This window comes from Euleptes europaea, chromosome 17 (assembly GCF_029931775.1).
Source record: "Euleptes europaea isolate rEulEur1 chromosome 17, rEulEur1.hap1, whole genome shotgun sequence".
Taxonomy (NCBI): domain Eukaryota; kingdom Metazoa; phylum Chordata; class Lepidosauria; order Squamata; family Sphaerodactylidae; genus Euleptes; species Euleptes europaea.
In genome coordinates this window covers 366,611-382,296 of record NC_079328.1, presented here as the reverse complement: position 1 = coordinate 382,296, position 15,686 = coordinate 366,611, and positions in this window count along the sequence as shown.

The window sequence follows — 15,686 nt, the reverse complement described above, 5'->3', positions numbered from 1 at the left end:
AACATTGGGCCTTTATGCAAGGGAACCCCCCGGATGTGGAAGGTTGGGTTCGCCACGCGGCCGACATCGAGAATCGCAAACAACTTTTGACCTTGTCCAAACAACGCATTGGACGAGACCCAAGACCCCGGAGCGACCGGGGCCGAGACTTCCGACTGGGGGGCAGCGGGGGTCCCTCGGCCGCTGAACGCCGCAAGCGTTTTGAGACCGGTGTCTGCCTGACCTGCGGAGGTAAGGGACACTTTGCGTCGCAATGCCCCTCTCGTTCGGGCCGTCCCAACCCCCCACGCCAAGCCCCGACTGAACCACAGAAGGCGGCTGCCGAGGACCAGCCCCGCCGCAGGAGCGGACCACCGGGCCGACGTTCCGGCGCACCCTCCGCACTCCATGCGCGCCCCCAGGACGGGGTCTCCACTTCTACTGGCCCAACGGGGTCCCGGATTACAAGTACTACTTTTGATTCGGACGGGTCCCCGACCGCCACCACTCCTTCCCCCTCTTCCAGCGAGGAGGAGGAGTGGGAACAGCCGGCAAAAAACGCCGTCGGTCTGCTGTAGAGGGGGCTCCGCAGCAGACCGCCCCTGTTGTTGTGCAAGGAGCTCCACCGATGGTAAGCGCCCAAGAGGACAATGTATATGTGCGTGTTCACCTTTCCCTACCAAAAGGGGGTCCCAGTTTAGAATTCCCCGCTTTGGTTGACTCGGGGTGTGCCCGCACCATGATTAGTGAGGACACTGCCAAGAAACTGGGAGTCCGGCGCAAGCGGCTTCCGGGACCCCTCCGCTTTTCCCAAATGGACGGGAGTGATTTTAAACGGGGCCCGGTGACCCACAGAACTGCAGCCGTGATTATGTCCGTGGGGGAACATTGGGAACGCTTGTATTTTACCATCGCCCCTATAGTAACCCCTGTGGTGTTAGGGATGAACTGGCTACGGGGACACAACCCGTCCATCGACTGGGTTGAACGGGTGCTCTCGTTTCCCGAAAACCCCTGTAGATTACATGACAAGGAACGGGTTGCCCGGTCTCCGGCCGCCGCTGTAGTAGGGTCCCCCCCCCAGCCACCGTTCCTCCTCAACTGCCCACTTATTCGGCCCCAGCCTTCTTTGTGAAGAAAAAGACGGGAGATTTAAGACTGTGCATTGACTTTCGTAGGCTAAACGCCGTCACCCAGTCTAACGCTTACCCTCTCCCTCTTATTCCCGACCTTCTAGCACAATTAAAGGAGGGCCGAATCTTCACCAAACTGGACTTAGTGGAAGCATACCACCGCATTCGCATTAAAGAAGGAGACGAACCCAAAACAGCCTTTTCCAGCTGTTTTGGAATGTTTGAATACCTAGTCATGCCTTTCGGACTTTCGGGGGCTCCCAGTGTGTTTATGCAATTAATTAATGAGGTTTTGCATGATTTGCTATTTCGGGGGTGGTGGTATTTCTCGATGACATCCTTATTTACTCTGAAACCATGGAAGAACATGTGCGCCTAGTGCGAGAAGTGCTCCAGCGGCTGCGGGAGCACAAACTATATGCTAAGGTGTCCAAATGTGAGTTCCACCAACCTTCCATTACATTTCTTGGGTACGTGATTTCCCACCAAGGGTTAGAAATGGACCCCGCAAAGGTCCAGGCGGTGCGGGATTGGGAACCCCCCACTACCCGCCGCCAGCTTCAGCAGTTTTTGGGATTCGCCAACTTTTACCGCAACTTCATTCCCAACTTTGCCCAAGTTGCGCTTCCCCTCACTGCCCTGTTGCGTACCAAGGACAAGGGGGCTAGCGCCGCGCTTCCCTCAGCCCGTTTGCAATGGTCCCCCCAGTGCCAGCAAGCTTTTGAACGTTTAAAGCTGCTTTTTTCATCCGAACCCGTGTTGGCTCACCCGGATTGCACCAAGCCTTTTGTGGTGCAGGTGGATGCCTCGGATGTGGCCACGGGCGGGGCCCTATTGCAGAGGGATGAAGGGGGGCGGTTGAGACCATGCGCCTACTTCTCCAAGAAGTTTTCCCAGTCCGAAATCAACTGGGCCATTTGGGAGAAGGAGGCGGCGGCGGTCAAACATGCCCTCACCATATGGAGGCACTTTTTAGAAGGTGCCGAGCTGCCGTTTGAAGTGTGTACCGATCACAAGAATCTCGAGGCTCTCAAGGGAGCTAGAAAGCTCAACGCCAAACAAATTCGGTGGGCCCAATTCTTCGCAAAATTCCGGTTCACCCTCAAGCATGTCCCTGGCAAAGAGAATGCCCTAGCCGACGCTTTGTCACGACTTCCCCAGTATCGCAACGATTTCGATCGCCCAGTCGACTCCCTGTTCACTCCCGAGCAGCGAGGGGAGGTTCCTAGCTTAGCCGTCACTACCCGGTCCCAAGCCCAACAACCTGACACCCCCCCTACGCTCAAAGGTATCCCGGAAGCCTTTCAACAGCGGCTCCGGGACGCCTCCTTACAGGAGGAGGAGCACCATCTCCTCCCCATGGGCTTGGAACGAACCAACACCTGGTGGGTGCAAGGGGGAAAACTATATGTCCCATCCTCCCTTCGTAAAGAGGTATTGGGACTTGTACATGGTGCCAGGTTGGCGGGTCATTTTGGTTTCATAAAAACTCTTCACCTGGTACGGAGGCAGTTCTGGTGGCCCGGTATGAGATCCGATGTAGAGCTGTACGTGCGCAGCTGCCCCACTTGCGCCACAGCTAAAAGACGGATGGGAAAACCCCCAGGGCTTCTCAAACCGCTTGAGAACCCCTCCCGTCCCTGGGAAGTCATCGCCATGGATTTTATCACCGACCTACCTCCAAGTCGGGGAAAGACGGTTCTCTGGGTAATCACGGACCTCTTTTCCAAACAGGTCCATTTCGTTCCATGTGCAGGTCTTCCTTCAGCCCAGGGCTTGGCTAAACTGTTCGTCACACACGTCCTCAGGCTACACTCGATCCCGAGGAAGGTCCTCTCCGACCGGGGGGTCCAGTTTGTTGCCAAATTTTGGCGAGCCTTCCTAAAGCTAATGGGGGTGGAGGAACAGGGCCTTTCTTCCGCCTATCACCCCCAGACGGATGGTCAAACTGAACGAGTAAACGCGGTGGTAGAATGTTATTTGCGTTGCTATGTAAATTTCCACCAGGACGACTGGGTCGACCTGCTGCCATTTGCCGAATATGCGTACAACAATGCGCCTCATTCCTCTACCGGCTTTAGTCCCTTCCAAGTAATATACGGGACGGAATTCGGTCCTTTCGGTTCCGCTCCCGTCACGCCAGAGCTCCAGTCCACCCCTGATCTTCAGGAATGGATTCAGGTAGTCAAATCTACCTGGCCATGGCTGCTCAAGAATCTTGAGAGGGCAAAAAGCAAGTACAAGGAACAGGCAGACAAACACCGGTCTCCGGGATGGGAACTTAAGGTGGGAGAGCAAGTCTATCTGTCCACTAAAAACCTCCGCTCTCTGCGTCCCTGCAAAAAATTGAGCGACCGTTATGTGGGACCTTTCCCCATTACCAGAGTAATCAACGAGGTTACCGTGGAACTGGAACTCCCCAAGACCCTCAAGGGGGTCCATCCAGTCTTTCATATAAGCCTCCTCAAACCTTATGTGCCAGCTCCCCAGTTCCACCCCCCTCCCGCACACGAGATTCCTACCGTGGTAGGGGGGGATACCCATTTGGAAATATCCAAGGTTTTAGATTCCAAATGGAAGAAAGGGAAACTGTTTTACTTTGTTCGTTGGAAAAACCTTGGGTCCGCTCACGACGAGTGGGTGGCCGCACCCCACATGGGCGGCCCCTCGCTTGATCCGAGAATTCCACCTCGCTTATCCCGATAAGCCTCGCCCTCTCGAGGACCCTGGAGGGGGGCCTTAAGGGGGGCAGAATGTGAGGGTCTCTGTCTATGTGTCTCTGCTTCCCATCACCTGCTTTGTTATCAGTGAACTCGTAAAAGCAGTTCACACCTTCTGGTCTCAGGCGCCAGGCCTGATTGCCCCTAGTATCTTCCCCCCCCGCTGTTCTTCCTGTCAGTACTCCCTCAGGCCGATGCGGCCTTGGAAGTGTGATAGCTTCACCAGACTTCCTGGGACTCGTCTGATGTTTTGTATTATGCCAAGCTTGTAACTTCCCATAACAATAAGTGTGAACCCCAGTGCCCCAGTGCCCTGGAGTCAATATATTCTGTAAACCCGAATAGCCCCTCACTTGCAACTTTCTACCTGTGCCTGTCTCATCTCCTGATGTCTTCAATAAATCCTTTGTTTCTTTATCAACGTCTGAACATTTGATTTGGAGAAGTAAACTCAGAGAGAGGGGATCTCTCACACTTACCCTCATGAAACGTCAGAAATGGGGGATTGCATCTAACGGCAGCTAATTCACCGACCCTTCTTGCAAAAGTGACAGCAACTAAGACTGCTTTTTAAGACACATCAGCCAAATCACGAGTGGCCAACGGTTCGAAGGGGGCAAGCATCAATTGAACCAAAACTAGACTAAGGGACCATGGTGGGACTATGTGGGCCTGGGGAGGAAACATATTCAGCATGCCCTTCAAAACTTGTTTGGATATCCTATGAGAGAACACTGTTTCCCCCTCTATTAGGGCATATACAGCTGGAATCGCCACTGAATAAACCTTCAGGCCCGGTACTTTTAAAGATGGGCAAAGGGCAAGAGGAAGGCTTGAAACCCCAAGTTTTAGCCCCCGCCCCCAAGTTTCCATTTCAGCTGATAGGACAGACGTGTCAAGCATACTCCAGCCTCCAGCAGTACCCTTTGAACCTCCACTGAAAAATTTAGTCCAAAGGAAAATGTCCAAGCGTAGTCTGCGGACATCGTGGTAAAAATACCTCTCCTCAGTAGTAAGTTCGGCAACTCCAGAAAGTGTATGGAATGATTTCTCACTAGCTGCCTCAGAATTGTAGACCAACGCTGGTGGGGCCCAAAGGGTGCTATTAATATACAATTGGCCTTCTCTAGGCATATTTTGAACAGGACCTTGCCTATAACAGGGAATGGTGGGAACGTGTAAAAGAGCACTCCTCACCACGTGATCTGCAAAACAGCCTCAAGAGACTGAGAATCGATTCCTGCTATGGAGCAAAACGGGGGGCTTGGTGTTGTCCCTGTTGTGAAAAGGTCCACATCTGGTAGTTCCCACAACTGGAAAATAGGTTGGAGGTAGGTGTCGTGAAGAGACCATTCGTGTTGTGATAACTGGACCCTGCTCAATACATCTGCTCTTGTGTTTGCTGATCCAGCAACACAGATGGCCTATAGCACCATATGGTGTTGAGAAGCTCATTCCCAGATAGTCATAGCTTCTCTGCAAAGACTCACTGAAGCAGTACCAACCTGTTTGTTGATGTAGTACATTGCTGTGGTGTTGTCCGTGAGGATTTGCACGACTTTGCCCTGTAAGAAAGCTGCAGAGGAAACAAGCACATAATGCACAGCATGCAACTGAAGAACATTAAAGTGCAATTTACAGTCCACATCTTGCCAAACATTGTATACTAAAAAATCGTAACAGTGAGCTCCCCAGCCATCTAAGGAGGCATCAGTAGTGGCAGTATCCTGTGGCAAAAGAGGTTGCATTCACCAAGCTGCAGAGAGGTACAGAATAGAAGCTCATAATCAAAACATTAGCTCCTCTCTCCTCCACCCCTCCCTGGATTCCTGGTTTTAGGAAGATAGATCCAGAAAGGTAGAGACTAACAACATTAAAAGGCTGATTTTAAAGGAAATGGGTGTGCCACAGAATCTGATTGTTTTGATGCACAACCTGTGCTCTGCACAAGAGGCTACTGTCAGGACAGAATATGGAGAAACAGAATAGTTTCCAATTGGCAAAGGTGTTAGACAAGGCTTTTTAAAATCTCCCTGACTCTTCAATCTGATGCAGAACATATCATAAGGAAAGCTGGATTAGATTTAGATGAAAGTGGAGTGGATATTGGAGGGGAGGAACATTAACAACTTAAAATATGCCGATGATACTTTACTGGCAAAAAATAACAAAGACTTGAAACGACTACTGGTGAAAGTTAAAGGAGAAAGTGCCAAAGAAGGAATACAACTGAACATCAAGAAGAGAAAAGTAATGACTACAGGAGAATTATACAACTTTAAGGTTCACAAAGAGGAAAGAGAAATAGAAAATTGTTCAAGACTTTCTATTCCTTAGCTCCATCACCAATCAAAAGGGAGACTGCCGCCAAGAAATCAGGAGATTAAGAGTCCATTCCTAAAGGGGAGGGAACTCCTCTGGAGCTGGTGTGCCTTTGAGCCGGCGCCACCTTATCATGGAATAAGGTGGCACCTACAGTGGCATGGGGGCAAGCACGTCAGCCCCAGGGTGCTGCCGGGCTTTCCTGGAAGGCTTGGGGGGGGGTGTTCCCAGGGGGTGGGGCTGCCTTTAGACAGCTTCCACAGCCCTTTTGCCCTGGGAACACACCCTTGAGTGGCAGTGGAGCGCTGTACCACCTTCTTTGCAGGTGCAGCCCTCGCTGTCTTCCATGGGGCATTTCCCCCCTTTTAAAAACCTTTTTAGACCTTGCAGCAGCCAGGAAGCCTCTGAGGAGGCAGTGTGGCTCCGCCATTTCTGGCCACCACGGATCTACGCCCCCGCCCTTTTAGGATTGTGCTCTGAGACTAGGAAGGGCAGCCCAGGGTTTTTTCGAAAAACAACTGGCGAGAAGCTCCATGGGCATAGTTTGAAATTGCAGTGATGTGAGAGCTGCTCTAAGACTATAAGTCTTATCTACCTTATCTTATCTATCAGATAAGAAGATCTGAGATGATCTTTTTTTATCATTTTATACCACGGGGCTGATTTCATTTGGGCAATTAGATGGCTATCAATTAGAGCATCTTCCTTGTAAATCCATTCCTGTAGGTCTAAATTATTCCCTGTGGGCTGGAGCATGTCATCTGGGATGATAGTGGGAAGTAATAATTTAAAGGAAATCTGAACACTCTGTAACCTTGTTGTGAGGGTCCCGATCCAGCTGTGCTAACTTCGCAAAATCACTTGCTCAGACTTAGATGCAGAAACAAAGGATTTATTGAAGGCTTCAGTTGAAACAAGGCAGACACGGTCAAAAGTTACAAGTGAGCTTTGCTATCAGGGTTACACAATATATCTCCTACGGGGCACTAAGGTTCACACCTCTATTGTGGGAAGTAGCAAGATAGATGGGTACAACACAAACATCAAACGGTCCCAGAGAGACTGTTAGGGCTATCAGATCTTCAAGGCCGAATCTGGCCTGAGGGAGTGAAAGCAAAAGGCACGGCAGGGGAGGGGAAGGCGGCACCTGGGACTGGCAGATATGGCGCCTGAACCCAGGAAAGCGTAGGAAGGTGTGAACTGCTTTTACGAGTTCAAAGGGGACCGGGGAGAGAGATAGACAAAGGGGAGTCAGAGATACATGGCTCTCACACTTGTTTTGCAATAACTGAAAACTACATTATTTATTGTTATTTAAGTTAGACTTTTTCAGTGTCTTTAAGATGATAAACTGAGTCTGGGCTTTAATCAAAGGAAGACCACATTCTGCCCTCATCAGTGCCGCAGGTGTTCCTTTTGGCAATGCCAAAATGCCCCGCAGGAACATATTTTGAGTAGTTTCTAGGCTGGATAAGATTTGTTCTTTCCACCCCCAAATTTCAACACCATACACTGGGTGAGGGATGACTTTGCTGGTGTAAAGTTCAACTACCGGATCAATAAGAAATCCTCCCCTGGTATAATAAAATCTCATGATAGCTCCTATAGTCTTTAAAGATGAGGATGTAGTGATTGAGGGCAGTATTGATAACTTTTGTTAGCCAACAAAAGTTGGATCCGTTAGCTTCGACACTATGTCGTTTATATACAGATTGAAGAGAAGGGGCACTAAAACACACCCGTTTTACTCCGTTCCCTGTTGAGATTTCATTTGTTAGTGAGCCACTCTAAGTTTTGCATATGTATCTGAATGAAGCTCCCTTAGGAGAAGCAACAGTCTCCTAAGGGAGAATCCTGTTGTAACCCATGTCGTTTTGTCAAACTCCAGTAACTCGTTGCATTTCTTTCATAGGGAACTTCACTCCAGACGTAGTCGCGAGTTTAAAGTTTTATTAAGAAAGCCAGCGAGCTCAGTAGATCCATAGAAACATAAGGCCAGAATACAGACATGAGAACTACCGGTACATTTATAGGATACATACAAAGGGATTGATTCAGTTTAGAGCATAACACAAAAGGACGAGGTGCGGCAGATCTGTCTTAATTGATCGGATACAAGGTTTCAGTAAGAACAGTGTCCACCGGTAATTGTCCATTAAGCCCCATACATGAAATTGACAAGTGAATGGCAGGGCAATCTTCCGTGCTCCCAGGCATTGTTCTGCGGCCCCTGGTATCATACTAGCGAATCTCAGGGCGGGTTCCCCTTGAGGTACAGCTGCCGGGCGTGTGATAGAATGCAAATGGAACTAACCTAAACTCCATTTTGTTTTGACGAAGAACCATCTTGTTTATCCGGGGTCGACTGCAAGCCCTAGCTGACACGTTTGCACGTTATTTCTATTGGAAGGTTTGTACTTTAGGGCCTTGGGAGCTCACCGAGCAAGGGCATTCAGTAAGGTTTCTCCCATATTACTTACTGCAAGAGCTCCATCCCCTCGTCAGTCTGGCCTATAGTAGGAGAGGGAAGGTCCGGAGCGTGACTGTGGGAATTGCCAATTTCCTTGCAGGTGCGTGATGAGCCCAATGAAGGAGAAAGGGTATATTAGAATTTCCCCTTTAGTTGTTGTTATAATGAAAGGGTTTAGTAAGCTGTTGGTTGAGCTGTGGTTAAAGACGTGGTTTAAAACTCTTTCCCCTGAGAGCGAGCGCAAGCCTGGCCTGCAGCAGGAGAGGGGAGGCCCGGAGCTTTAACCGAGGGAATGGCCAATTCCCTGCAGGCCCAAACCAGAGAAAGATCTAGAGCAGCAGCAGAAGAGAGGGACAGATGGGGAAGAGGCAGCCGGGCACTTCAGGCTGACATTTTGGACTTTCTTTTCTTTGTACGGCTGGCCGTTTGCTGTCTGCCATTGTCCTGCGTGCCCTTCCTTCCTGAAGGGCACTGGAGATCCCGGCTTCCTTCAATTCGTAGCCGGTGTTCATAGCCATTACGATAAGAGTTTTACTTCTAGTTGTATGATAAATACTTTTTACCCTGAACGCTTTCCCTTGTTTGAAGCGATTTTATATTTGTTTACCTGGCCACGAGGGTGCTGCATTTACTGATTTGAAGCCTTCCCCCACCCCCGGGGAACTCTCCCAATGGGGGGGGGCCCGCCTCTGTCGCGGCGCTTCGGCCGGCTCCCTTTTCCGCGCGCCCAGCCAGGAGTTGGGGGGCGTCGCACCGCCTGGCCCTCTCCAGAGTGGGAGCTTCCCAAAGACTTCAGGAAGGCCAAAGGACCCTTCCGCGGCGACCTGCGTGTGTGAACGTGTGGGGCGCCCCCCCTCACGTGCATGGGAAACCCCGCGGGCTTCAGCGCGCCCCCCTCCCCCCCGGGAGTCAACGAAGGGCTGAGAGAAGAGAAGCGCCCCTCGTGGGCACGGACGGCCTCTCTCTCCGCCGGAAGCGCCTCCCCCCACGGGGCAGCCGCCGCCGCGCTCGGGACGCGTTTCCCGCGCGCCGAGGGCGGTCGCGCGGCCCGTGCTTGTGACGCGTCGTCGGATCCGCCCCTCCGCCGGAAGCTTCCGAGCGAGAGACCGAGCGAGCGAGCGCGCGTGCGCGGCGGCCGCAGTGACGCCTGCGAGCCTCCAGGGGGAGCCCGCGGCCGGGCCGCCGCGGCCCTGGCTACGGAAGCCGGCAGGGCCAGTCCCGCGGCCGCTCCCCCCCCGCCCCTCGCGCGCGCGGCCCGTCCCGTCCCGTCGCCGGCCTGCCGGGTTCTGGCGCCTCCCGTGTTGCTGCCGCCGCCGCCGGTCCGCGCGCGTCATCCGGGCAACATGGAGACCGCCGAGGAAGGTAACGGCCGAGACCCCCCTCCCTTTTTCTGGCGGGTGGCGGGCGCGGCAGTGGGGGGGGGGCTGGGCGGCGCCCCGAGGCTGTGGGGCGGAGCGGTTAGGGACACGGAGGGGAGGGGGGCTGCGAGGAAACGTTGCGCGTGAGGCGGGGGCGAGCGGGCCCTGTCGTCCCCGGATTTGAAAACGGGGCCCCCCGCGCTGCGTGTGCGTGCGTGCGTGGGGGGGGGGCTGGGTGTGTGTGTGTGCCGCGGGGGGGCGCTTGTGGTTCCGGCAGAGGCGGGGGCGCGTCTCTCTCTCTCTCTCCCTCCCCCCCCCGCGGCTCAACCTCCAGCCACAGAGGCTTCGGGGGGGGGCGCGGGCGCTGCAGCCCCCCCCCCCAGGGCCCCACACGGGCGGCGGCGGTTCGCGTGTGCGATGGAGCCCGGGGGAGGGGGGGGGGAGAATGACAGCCTTCTGTGTTCAAAAAACCAGCCTCCCCCCCGCTTTGCCAGGAGAGCTCGCATGGGAAACGGCTCAGGTTTTCAGGTGGACAGACCTGCGTATCAAGCTTGATGGTATTCAGCCTCTTGAGCTCCTTTTACTTCTACAGGGCCGTTTTTTCTGATAAGTAAATGATACCCAAATTATTTATGATAAACAATGCCCCAGGCTACGTGGTGGGATTCGAAGAAGAAGAAGAAGAGTTGGTTTTTATATGCCAACTTTCTCTACCGCTTAAGGGAGTCTCAAACCGGCCTACAATCCCCTTCCCTTCCCCTCCCCACAACAGACACCCTGTGAGGTAGGTGGGGCTGAGAGAGCTGTGACTAGCCCAAGGTCACCCAGCCTTTTTCGTGTGGAGGAGTGGGGAATCAAACCGGTTCTCCAGATTAGAGTCCCCCGCTCTAAACTACCGCTCTTAACCACGACACCGTGCTTGTCCAAGGACGCTCTCACTTTAGTAAACTGACCCCAGGTTAGCCAACACATGCATAGAGAGTAAAACATTCTGAAACCAGCAGCTGGTTGTGGTGAGGAACAGAAGAAGGTAGTTTATGGCAGCCTTTTAACCATGAATTCATAACTGAAGGTAGAAAATGCTTTTCTTGCTTTTTCACACAAAGAAGATACAGTAGACAGAACTGGAGAGAAGTAGGCTACTTATCCTTCCTTCTTTTGGGGGCTCCAAAACAAATTGTACATCTTTGTAGTTCTGTCTTGGTAGGAAACAAAACATTTGAGGTTTCCTTGCCTAAGTTAATTTCTCTTATCCCGTCTTATTTCATGATAAATATCAGTCGTAGGGCTTAATGCCTGTTCATTTAAAATTAACTTTCTAAACCACTGCCTTCTCTCTCTTATAGTCACCATCTGTTTTTTTTTTTTTTTAAAGGTTTTGCGCAGGGCTGAAAAGATCTGGAAAATATCCAGCATCTTAAAATCTTTATGGATCTAAGAGCATTTTTATTTGACTAATCAAAACTAAAAAGTACTCAGTGTCAACTTAACGTGCTGTATAACCATCTCAGAAGTTTTTCCAATAGTGAAAAGTGAGTAAATTAAAATCTTTGATTGGGCTTTAAAAAATTGCTACAGTGCACTTACTGAAGAAAACTAGTTGCAATTTTAAAATTTCATACTTTGACTCATATCCATTCATGTGGTTACTAATAGCTTTTTATGAAACACTGCATTTGTAGATATGGAAATTTTTTTGTAAAAACCATTTCTAGCAAGATTCTCATCACGGAAAATTTTCTACTCCATTTCACTGCCTTAGGGAGCAAGCCTAAGCAGGTCTACTCAAAAGTAAGTCCCGTTTCATTCAGCCAGAGATGATTTTTCACGTGCACTTTCTCCCCACACTTCTTTTAAGCTCAAGTTCTCCCCTCAGTTTGAAGTAGGCGGCCTGTGAGGTAGGTCAGGCCGGTGTGACTGGGCTACAAGGGCACAGAGTGAGCTTCATGCAACAGTAAAGGAATTCTGAGGGCTCACGTGATGAAGAAGCAAACATGTCAAAGTCAGAGGCCTGGGCAAAGGTGTGGTTGTATTTAATAGAAACAGTGAGCTGGAAGGGACTGCAAGGGGACGCCTGTGGCCTAGTGACAAGATTTGCTTGCCTTTAAGGCTTTTCAAAATGTCATATGCATAGCTGTTTCATCAGCTGTTCTGCAAAACCTCCCACTGTGCTCTGATGATCCATCTCAGGACTCCAGTCCAGTCGACATCATGGAGATCCTGTCCTAAACTTGGGCTGTGAGAGAAAGAATGGGAGGATTGAGTTTGACCCCCAGCCTCCTCCAATCAAGATCCCAGTTGATTTTTTAAAAATTCATTTACCTCATTTATGCCCTACTTTTCTCCCAATGGGGACCTGAACTGGCTTACAACATTCTTCCCATCTCCATTTTATCCGCACAACAACTCTGTGAAGTAGGTTAGGCTGAGTGTGTTTGTCTGGCTCAAGCAAGCTTTCATGGCAGAGTGGGGATTTTAACATTGATCTCCCAGATCTTAGTCTGCCATTTTATCTTCTACACCACGCTGGCTCTGTTTTTTTGTACCTGTGCGCAGAAGTGAGGTAAAGAAGACTTCAGGTATAGCCATAAATTTGGCAAAGCTGCCTCTTTGTCACCTGTTTGGCATTGGTTTATAATATTTAGAGTTCTACGCATATTATCGACTGGCGTTTAGGGATGAAACCAGTCTTCCTTGATATAATAGTGAATAAATTTATTAAGTCTGGCTGCTAAGAGTGCAGTGAATATTTTTGAAACTGAGTTTCTTTTACAGTCTGCTGCCATTATACATTTTCTCCTCCAGGGAGATAGTAATATGATAAACCTCAGGCTATACACACAAAGATCCCAAGACTTGTGAAGTATTCTGCTCAGAAGGTTTCACTTTCATTTTAACTGCTTGCCCCTCTCTCCTCACACTTAGCTCCTTGTGCAGACCTGTTCCATTCCAAACAATCTTCTATTCATTGAACTTGAAACTTAGCACTAAAGAGGTAAGGAGTTGATTCTGTGTACGTAGGTTTGCAAAGGATCAATAGTCTTTTTCTCAGCTCTGTGCGTTTATTTTATAACATTTTTGCTGTGAAGAAGAAGTACGTTATCTCTGCAGTCACAAATTCACAGTTTTGAGAACTGCAAAACCAAGCATCTGTGAGAATTATCTTCCAGATAGAAAAATGGCCCAAAATAATATTACAGAAACTTCTGGACTCTGCGTGGGTTAATGGAATTAATTTACCAAAAAAATTAAACATTGCATAAATATACAGCCTCATGCTACATAATTAAAAACTAATCCTTATTTCATGAGGAATACCCTTTGGACTATAATGTATCTTAAATCGAAAATTATCTTTAGATAGATTTTTCTTCAAAAAGCATTTTATTTTAAAAAATCATTTATTTTTTTAAGAAAATCATTTATTTTTATCCACCCTGCTATGTATGAACCTACTCAAGAGTTGTGGCTGGCCTGAAATTGTGTCTCGACAGGGAGCTGGTATCTAGAAAAAATAGGAAAAATCCAGATTCCCCTCAAAAAGCCTGTTGGTAAAATGCTTAGGGAATTTTTAGCTGAGTAGTACTGACCTGAATAGCCCCAGGCCAGCCATATCTCATCAGATCTCAGATGCTAAGCAGTGTGAGCCCTAGTTAGTATTTGGATGGGCAACCTCCAAGGAAAACCAAGGTCGTGAGGCAGAAGAAGGCAATTGCAAACTACCTCCAAAAGTCTCTTTCCTTGAAAACCTGAAGGGGGTTGGCCCATAAGTCAGCTGTGACTTGATAACAAATCTCTCTCTCTCTCTCTCTCTCTCTCTCTCTCTCTCTCTCTCTCTCTCTCTCTCTCCCTCCCCCTCCCCCTCCCCCTAGCTACCCCGATTGTTATGATATTGGTGTAGTGGTTAAGGTGTCGGACTACAATCTGGGAAACCTAGGTTCGAATGAGAGCTGAGGCAGCTGTGGTGTGAGTCACAGCAGGAGGCAGAGCTGCTACAGAGTTGTTGCTGAGAGAAGAGGGGAGGGCTTGTGTGACTGAGGTTAATTGCTGGCCCTGCCCTCAGCTGTTGGTTGTTAAGGGGTGGGGCTGAGAGCCTTTAATTAACAAGGCTCCTCTCGCCAGAGGCAGTGCTGTGGCATGAGTTGGAGCAGGAGACAGAGCTGCTAAAGGGTTTCAGGTTCTCCGCATCCGTCATTACCCTCGTAGTAAATTCTTTCACTCTAGAAAGACCTTGATGTGTAGGTCTAACCTGAAACCCTTTAGCAGCTCTGTCTCCTGCTCCCAGTCGCCTGCAGGGAGTGTACCATGTTTGTTTTCCTCCCTGAGGACAAGATGGACTTTACCTGTCAGAAGTGTAAGTTGATAGGGCTCTTAGAGGACAAGGTTCAGAGCCCGGAGGAAACGATTCACACTCTCTATGATATCAAGGAAGGAGAGGATTTTATTAACAGAAGCCTCGAGGCCCCGCATAGGAAAGGGGAGATGATTCAGAGGGACAACAGTGTGGTTGCCTGCCCTAACAAGACTCCCCAGAGTGCCACAGCATGTCCCCATAGGCATCGAGCGAGATGGCATACAGCGCCATTAGAACTCAGGAATCGAATCCAGGCCCATACAGTGGTGGAAGAGCTGGATCAAACAGCAGAGGCCCACCTGGGAGGGCAGGTCTAAAGGAGCCAAAGGTGCGGGGCTTCAGATGTCTGTGTACCAATGCCCAAAGCTTAGGCAATAAGAAAGAAGACCTTACCTTGCCAACTACTTCCTTCATCAAATGGTGGAGTTAGCTTTGAAGGGCTCAGCCATACTCGACTTAATATTGACCATCAGGCGAAAGATGGTAGATGAGGTAAAGGTGGTGGGGACCTTAGGGGGAAGTGACCATGTCCTCCTAGAATGCCTTTTGCTGTGGGGGACCAAGGAAGTTTGTAGCCACAAGGTCTGTTAGGTTTTGGTAGGGCAGATTTTAGTCAACTCATGATGAGAATCCTTCCATGAGCAAGATTACTGGAATGGAAAGGAGCAAGTGAAGGATGGGCTCTTCTAAAGAAGAAGAAGAGTTGGTTTTTATATGCCGACTTTCTCTGCCACTTAAGGGAGAATCAAACCGGCTTACAATCACCTTCCCTTCCCCTCAACAGACACCCTGTGATGTAGGTGAGGCTGAGAGAGAATGACTTGCCCAAGGTCACCCAGCTGGCTTTGTGTGTAGGAGTGGGGAAATAAATCCAGTTCTCCAGATTAGACTCCACTGCTCCAAACCACTGTTCTTACCCACTACACCACGCTGGCTCTTGCAAGCTCAAGCGCTTGGTATTCCAACAAGAAGGAAACATGGTCGAAGATCCAAGAAGCCAATGTAGATGAACAAAGAACTCCATTATGAGCTAAGGGAGAAAAAGGAAATGTTCAAGAAATGGAGGCAAGGACATACTTCTAAAGAAGAGTATCTGTGGGTTGCTAGGCACTGTTGGTCAGCCATCAGAGAGGCCAAAGCTCAAAGAGCTGAGGCTGGCCAGGGAGGCTCGCTACAACAAGGAAAGTTTCTTTAGGTATGTGAGGAGAAAATGCAAGGGAAAAGAGGCCATAGGGTGAAAATGGAAAAACTCTGACAGAAGACAGAGAAAGCAGAAAGGCTCAATGCCTATTTTGCTTCAGTTTTTACCCTGAAAAAGAGAGCGGGCTCATCTAGAGATGATAGTAGGAA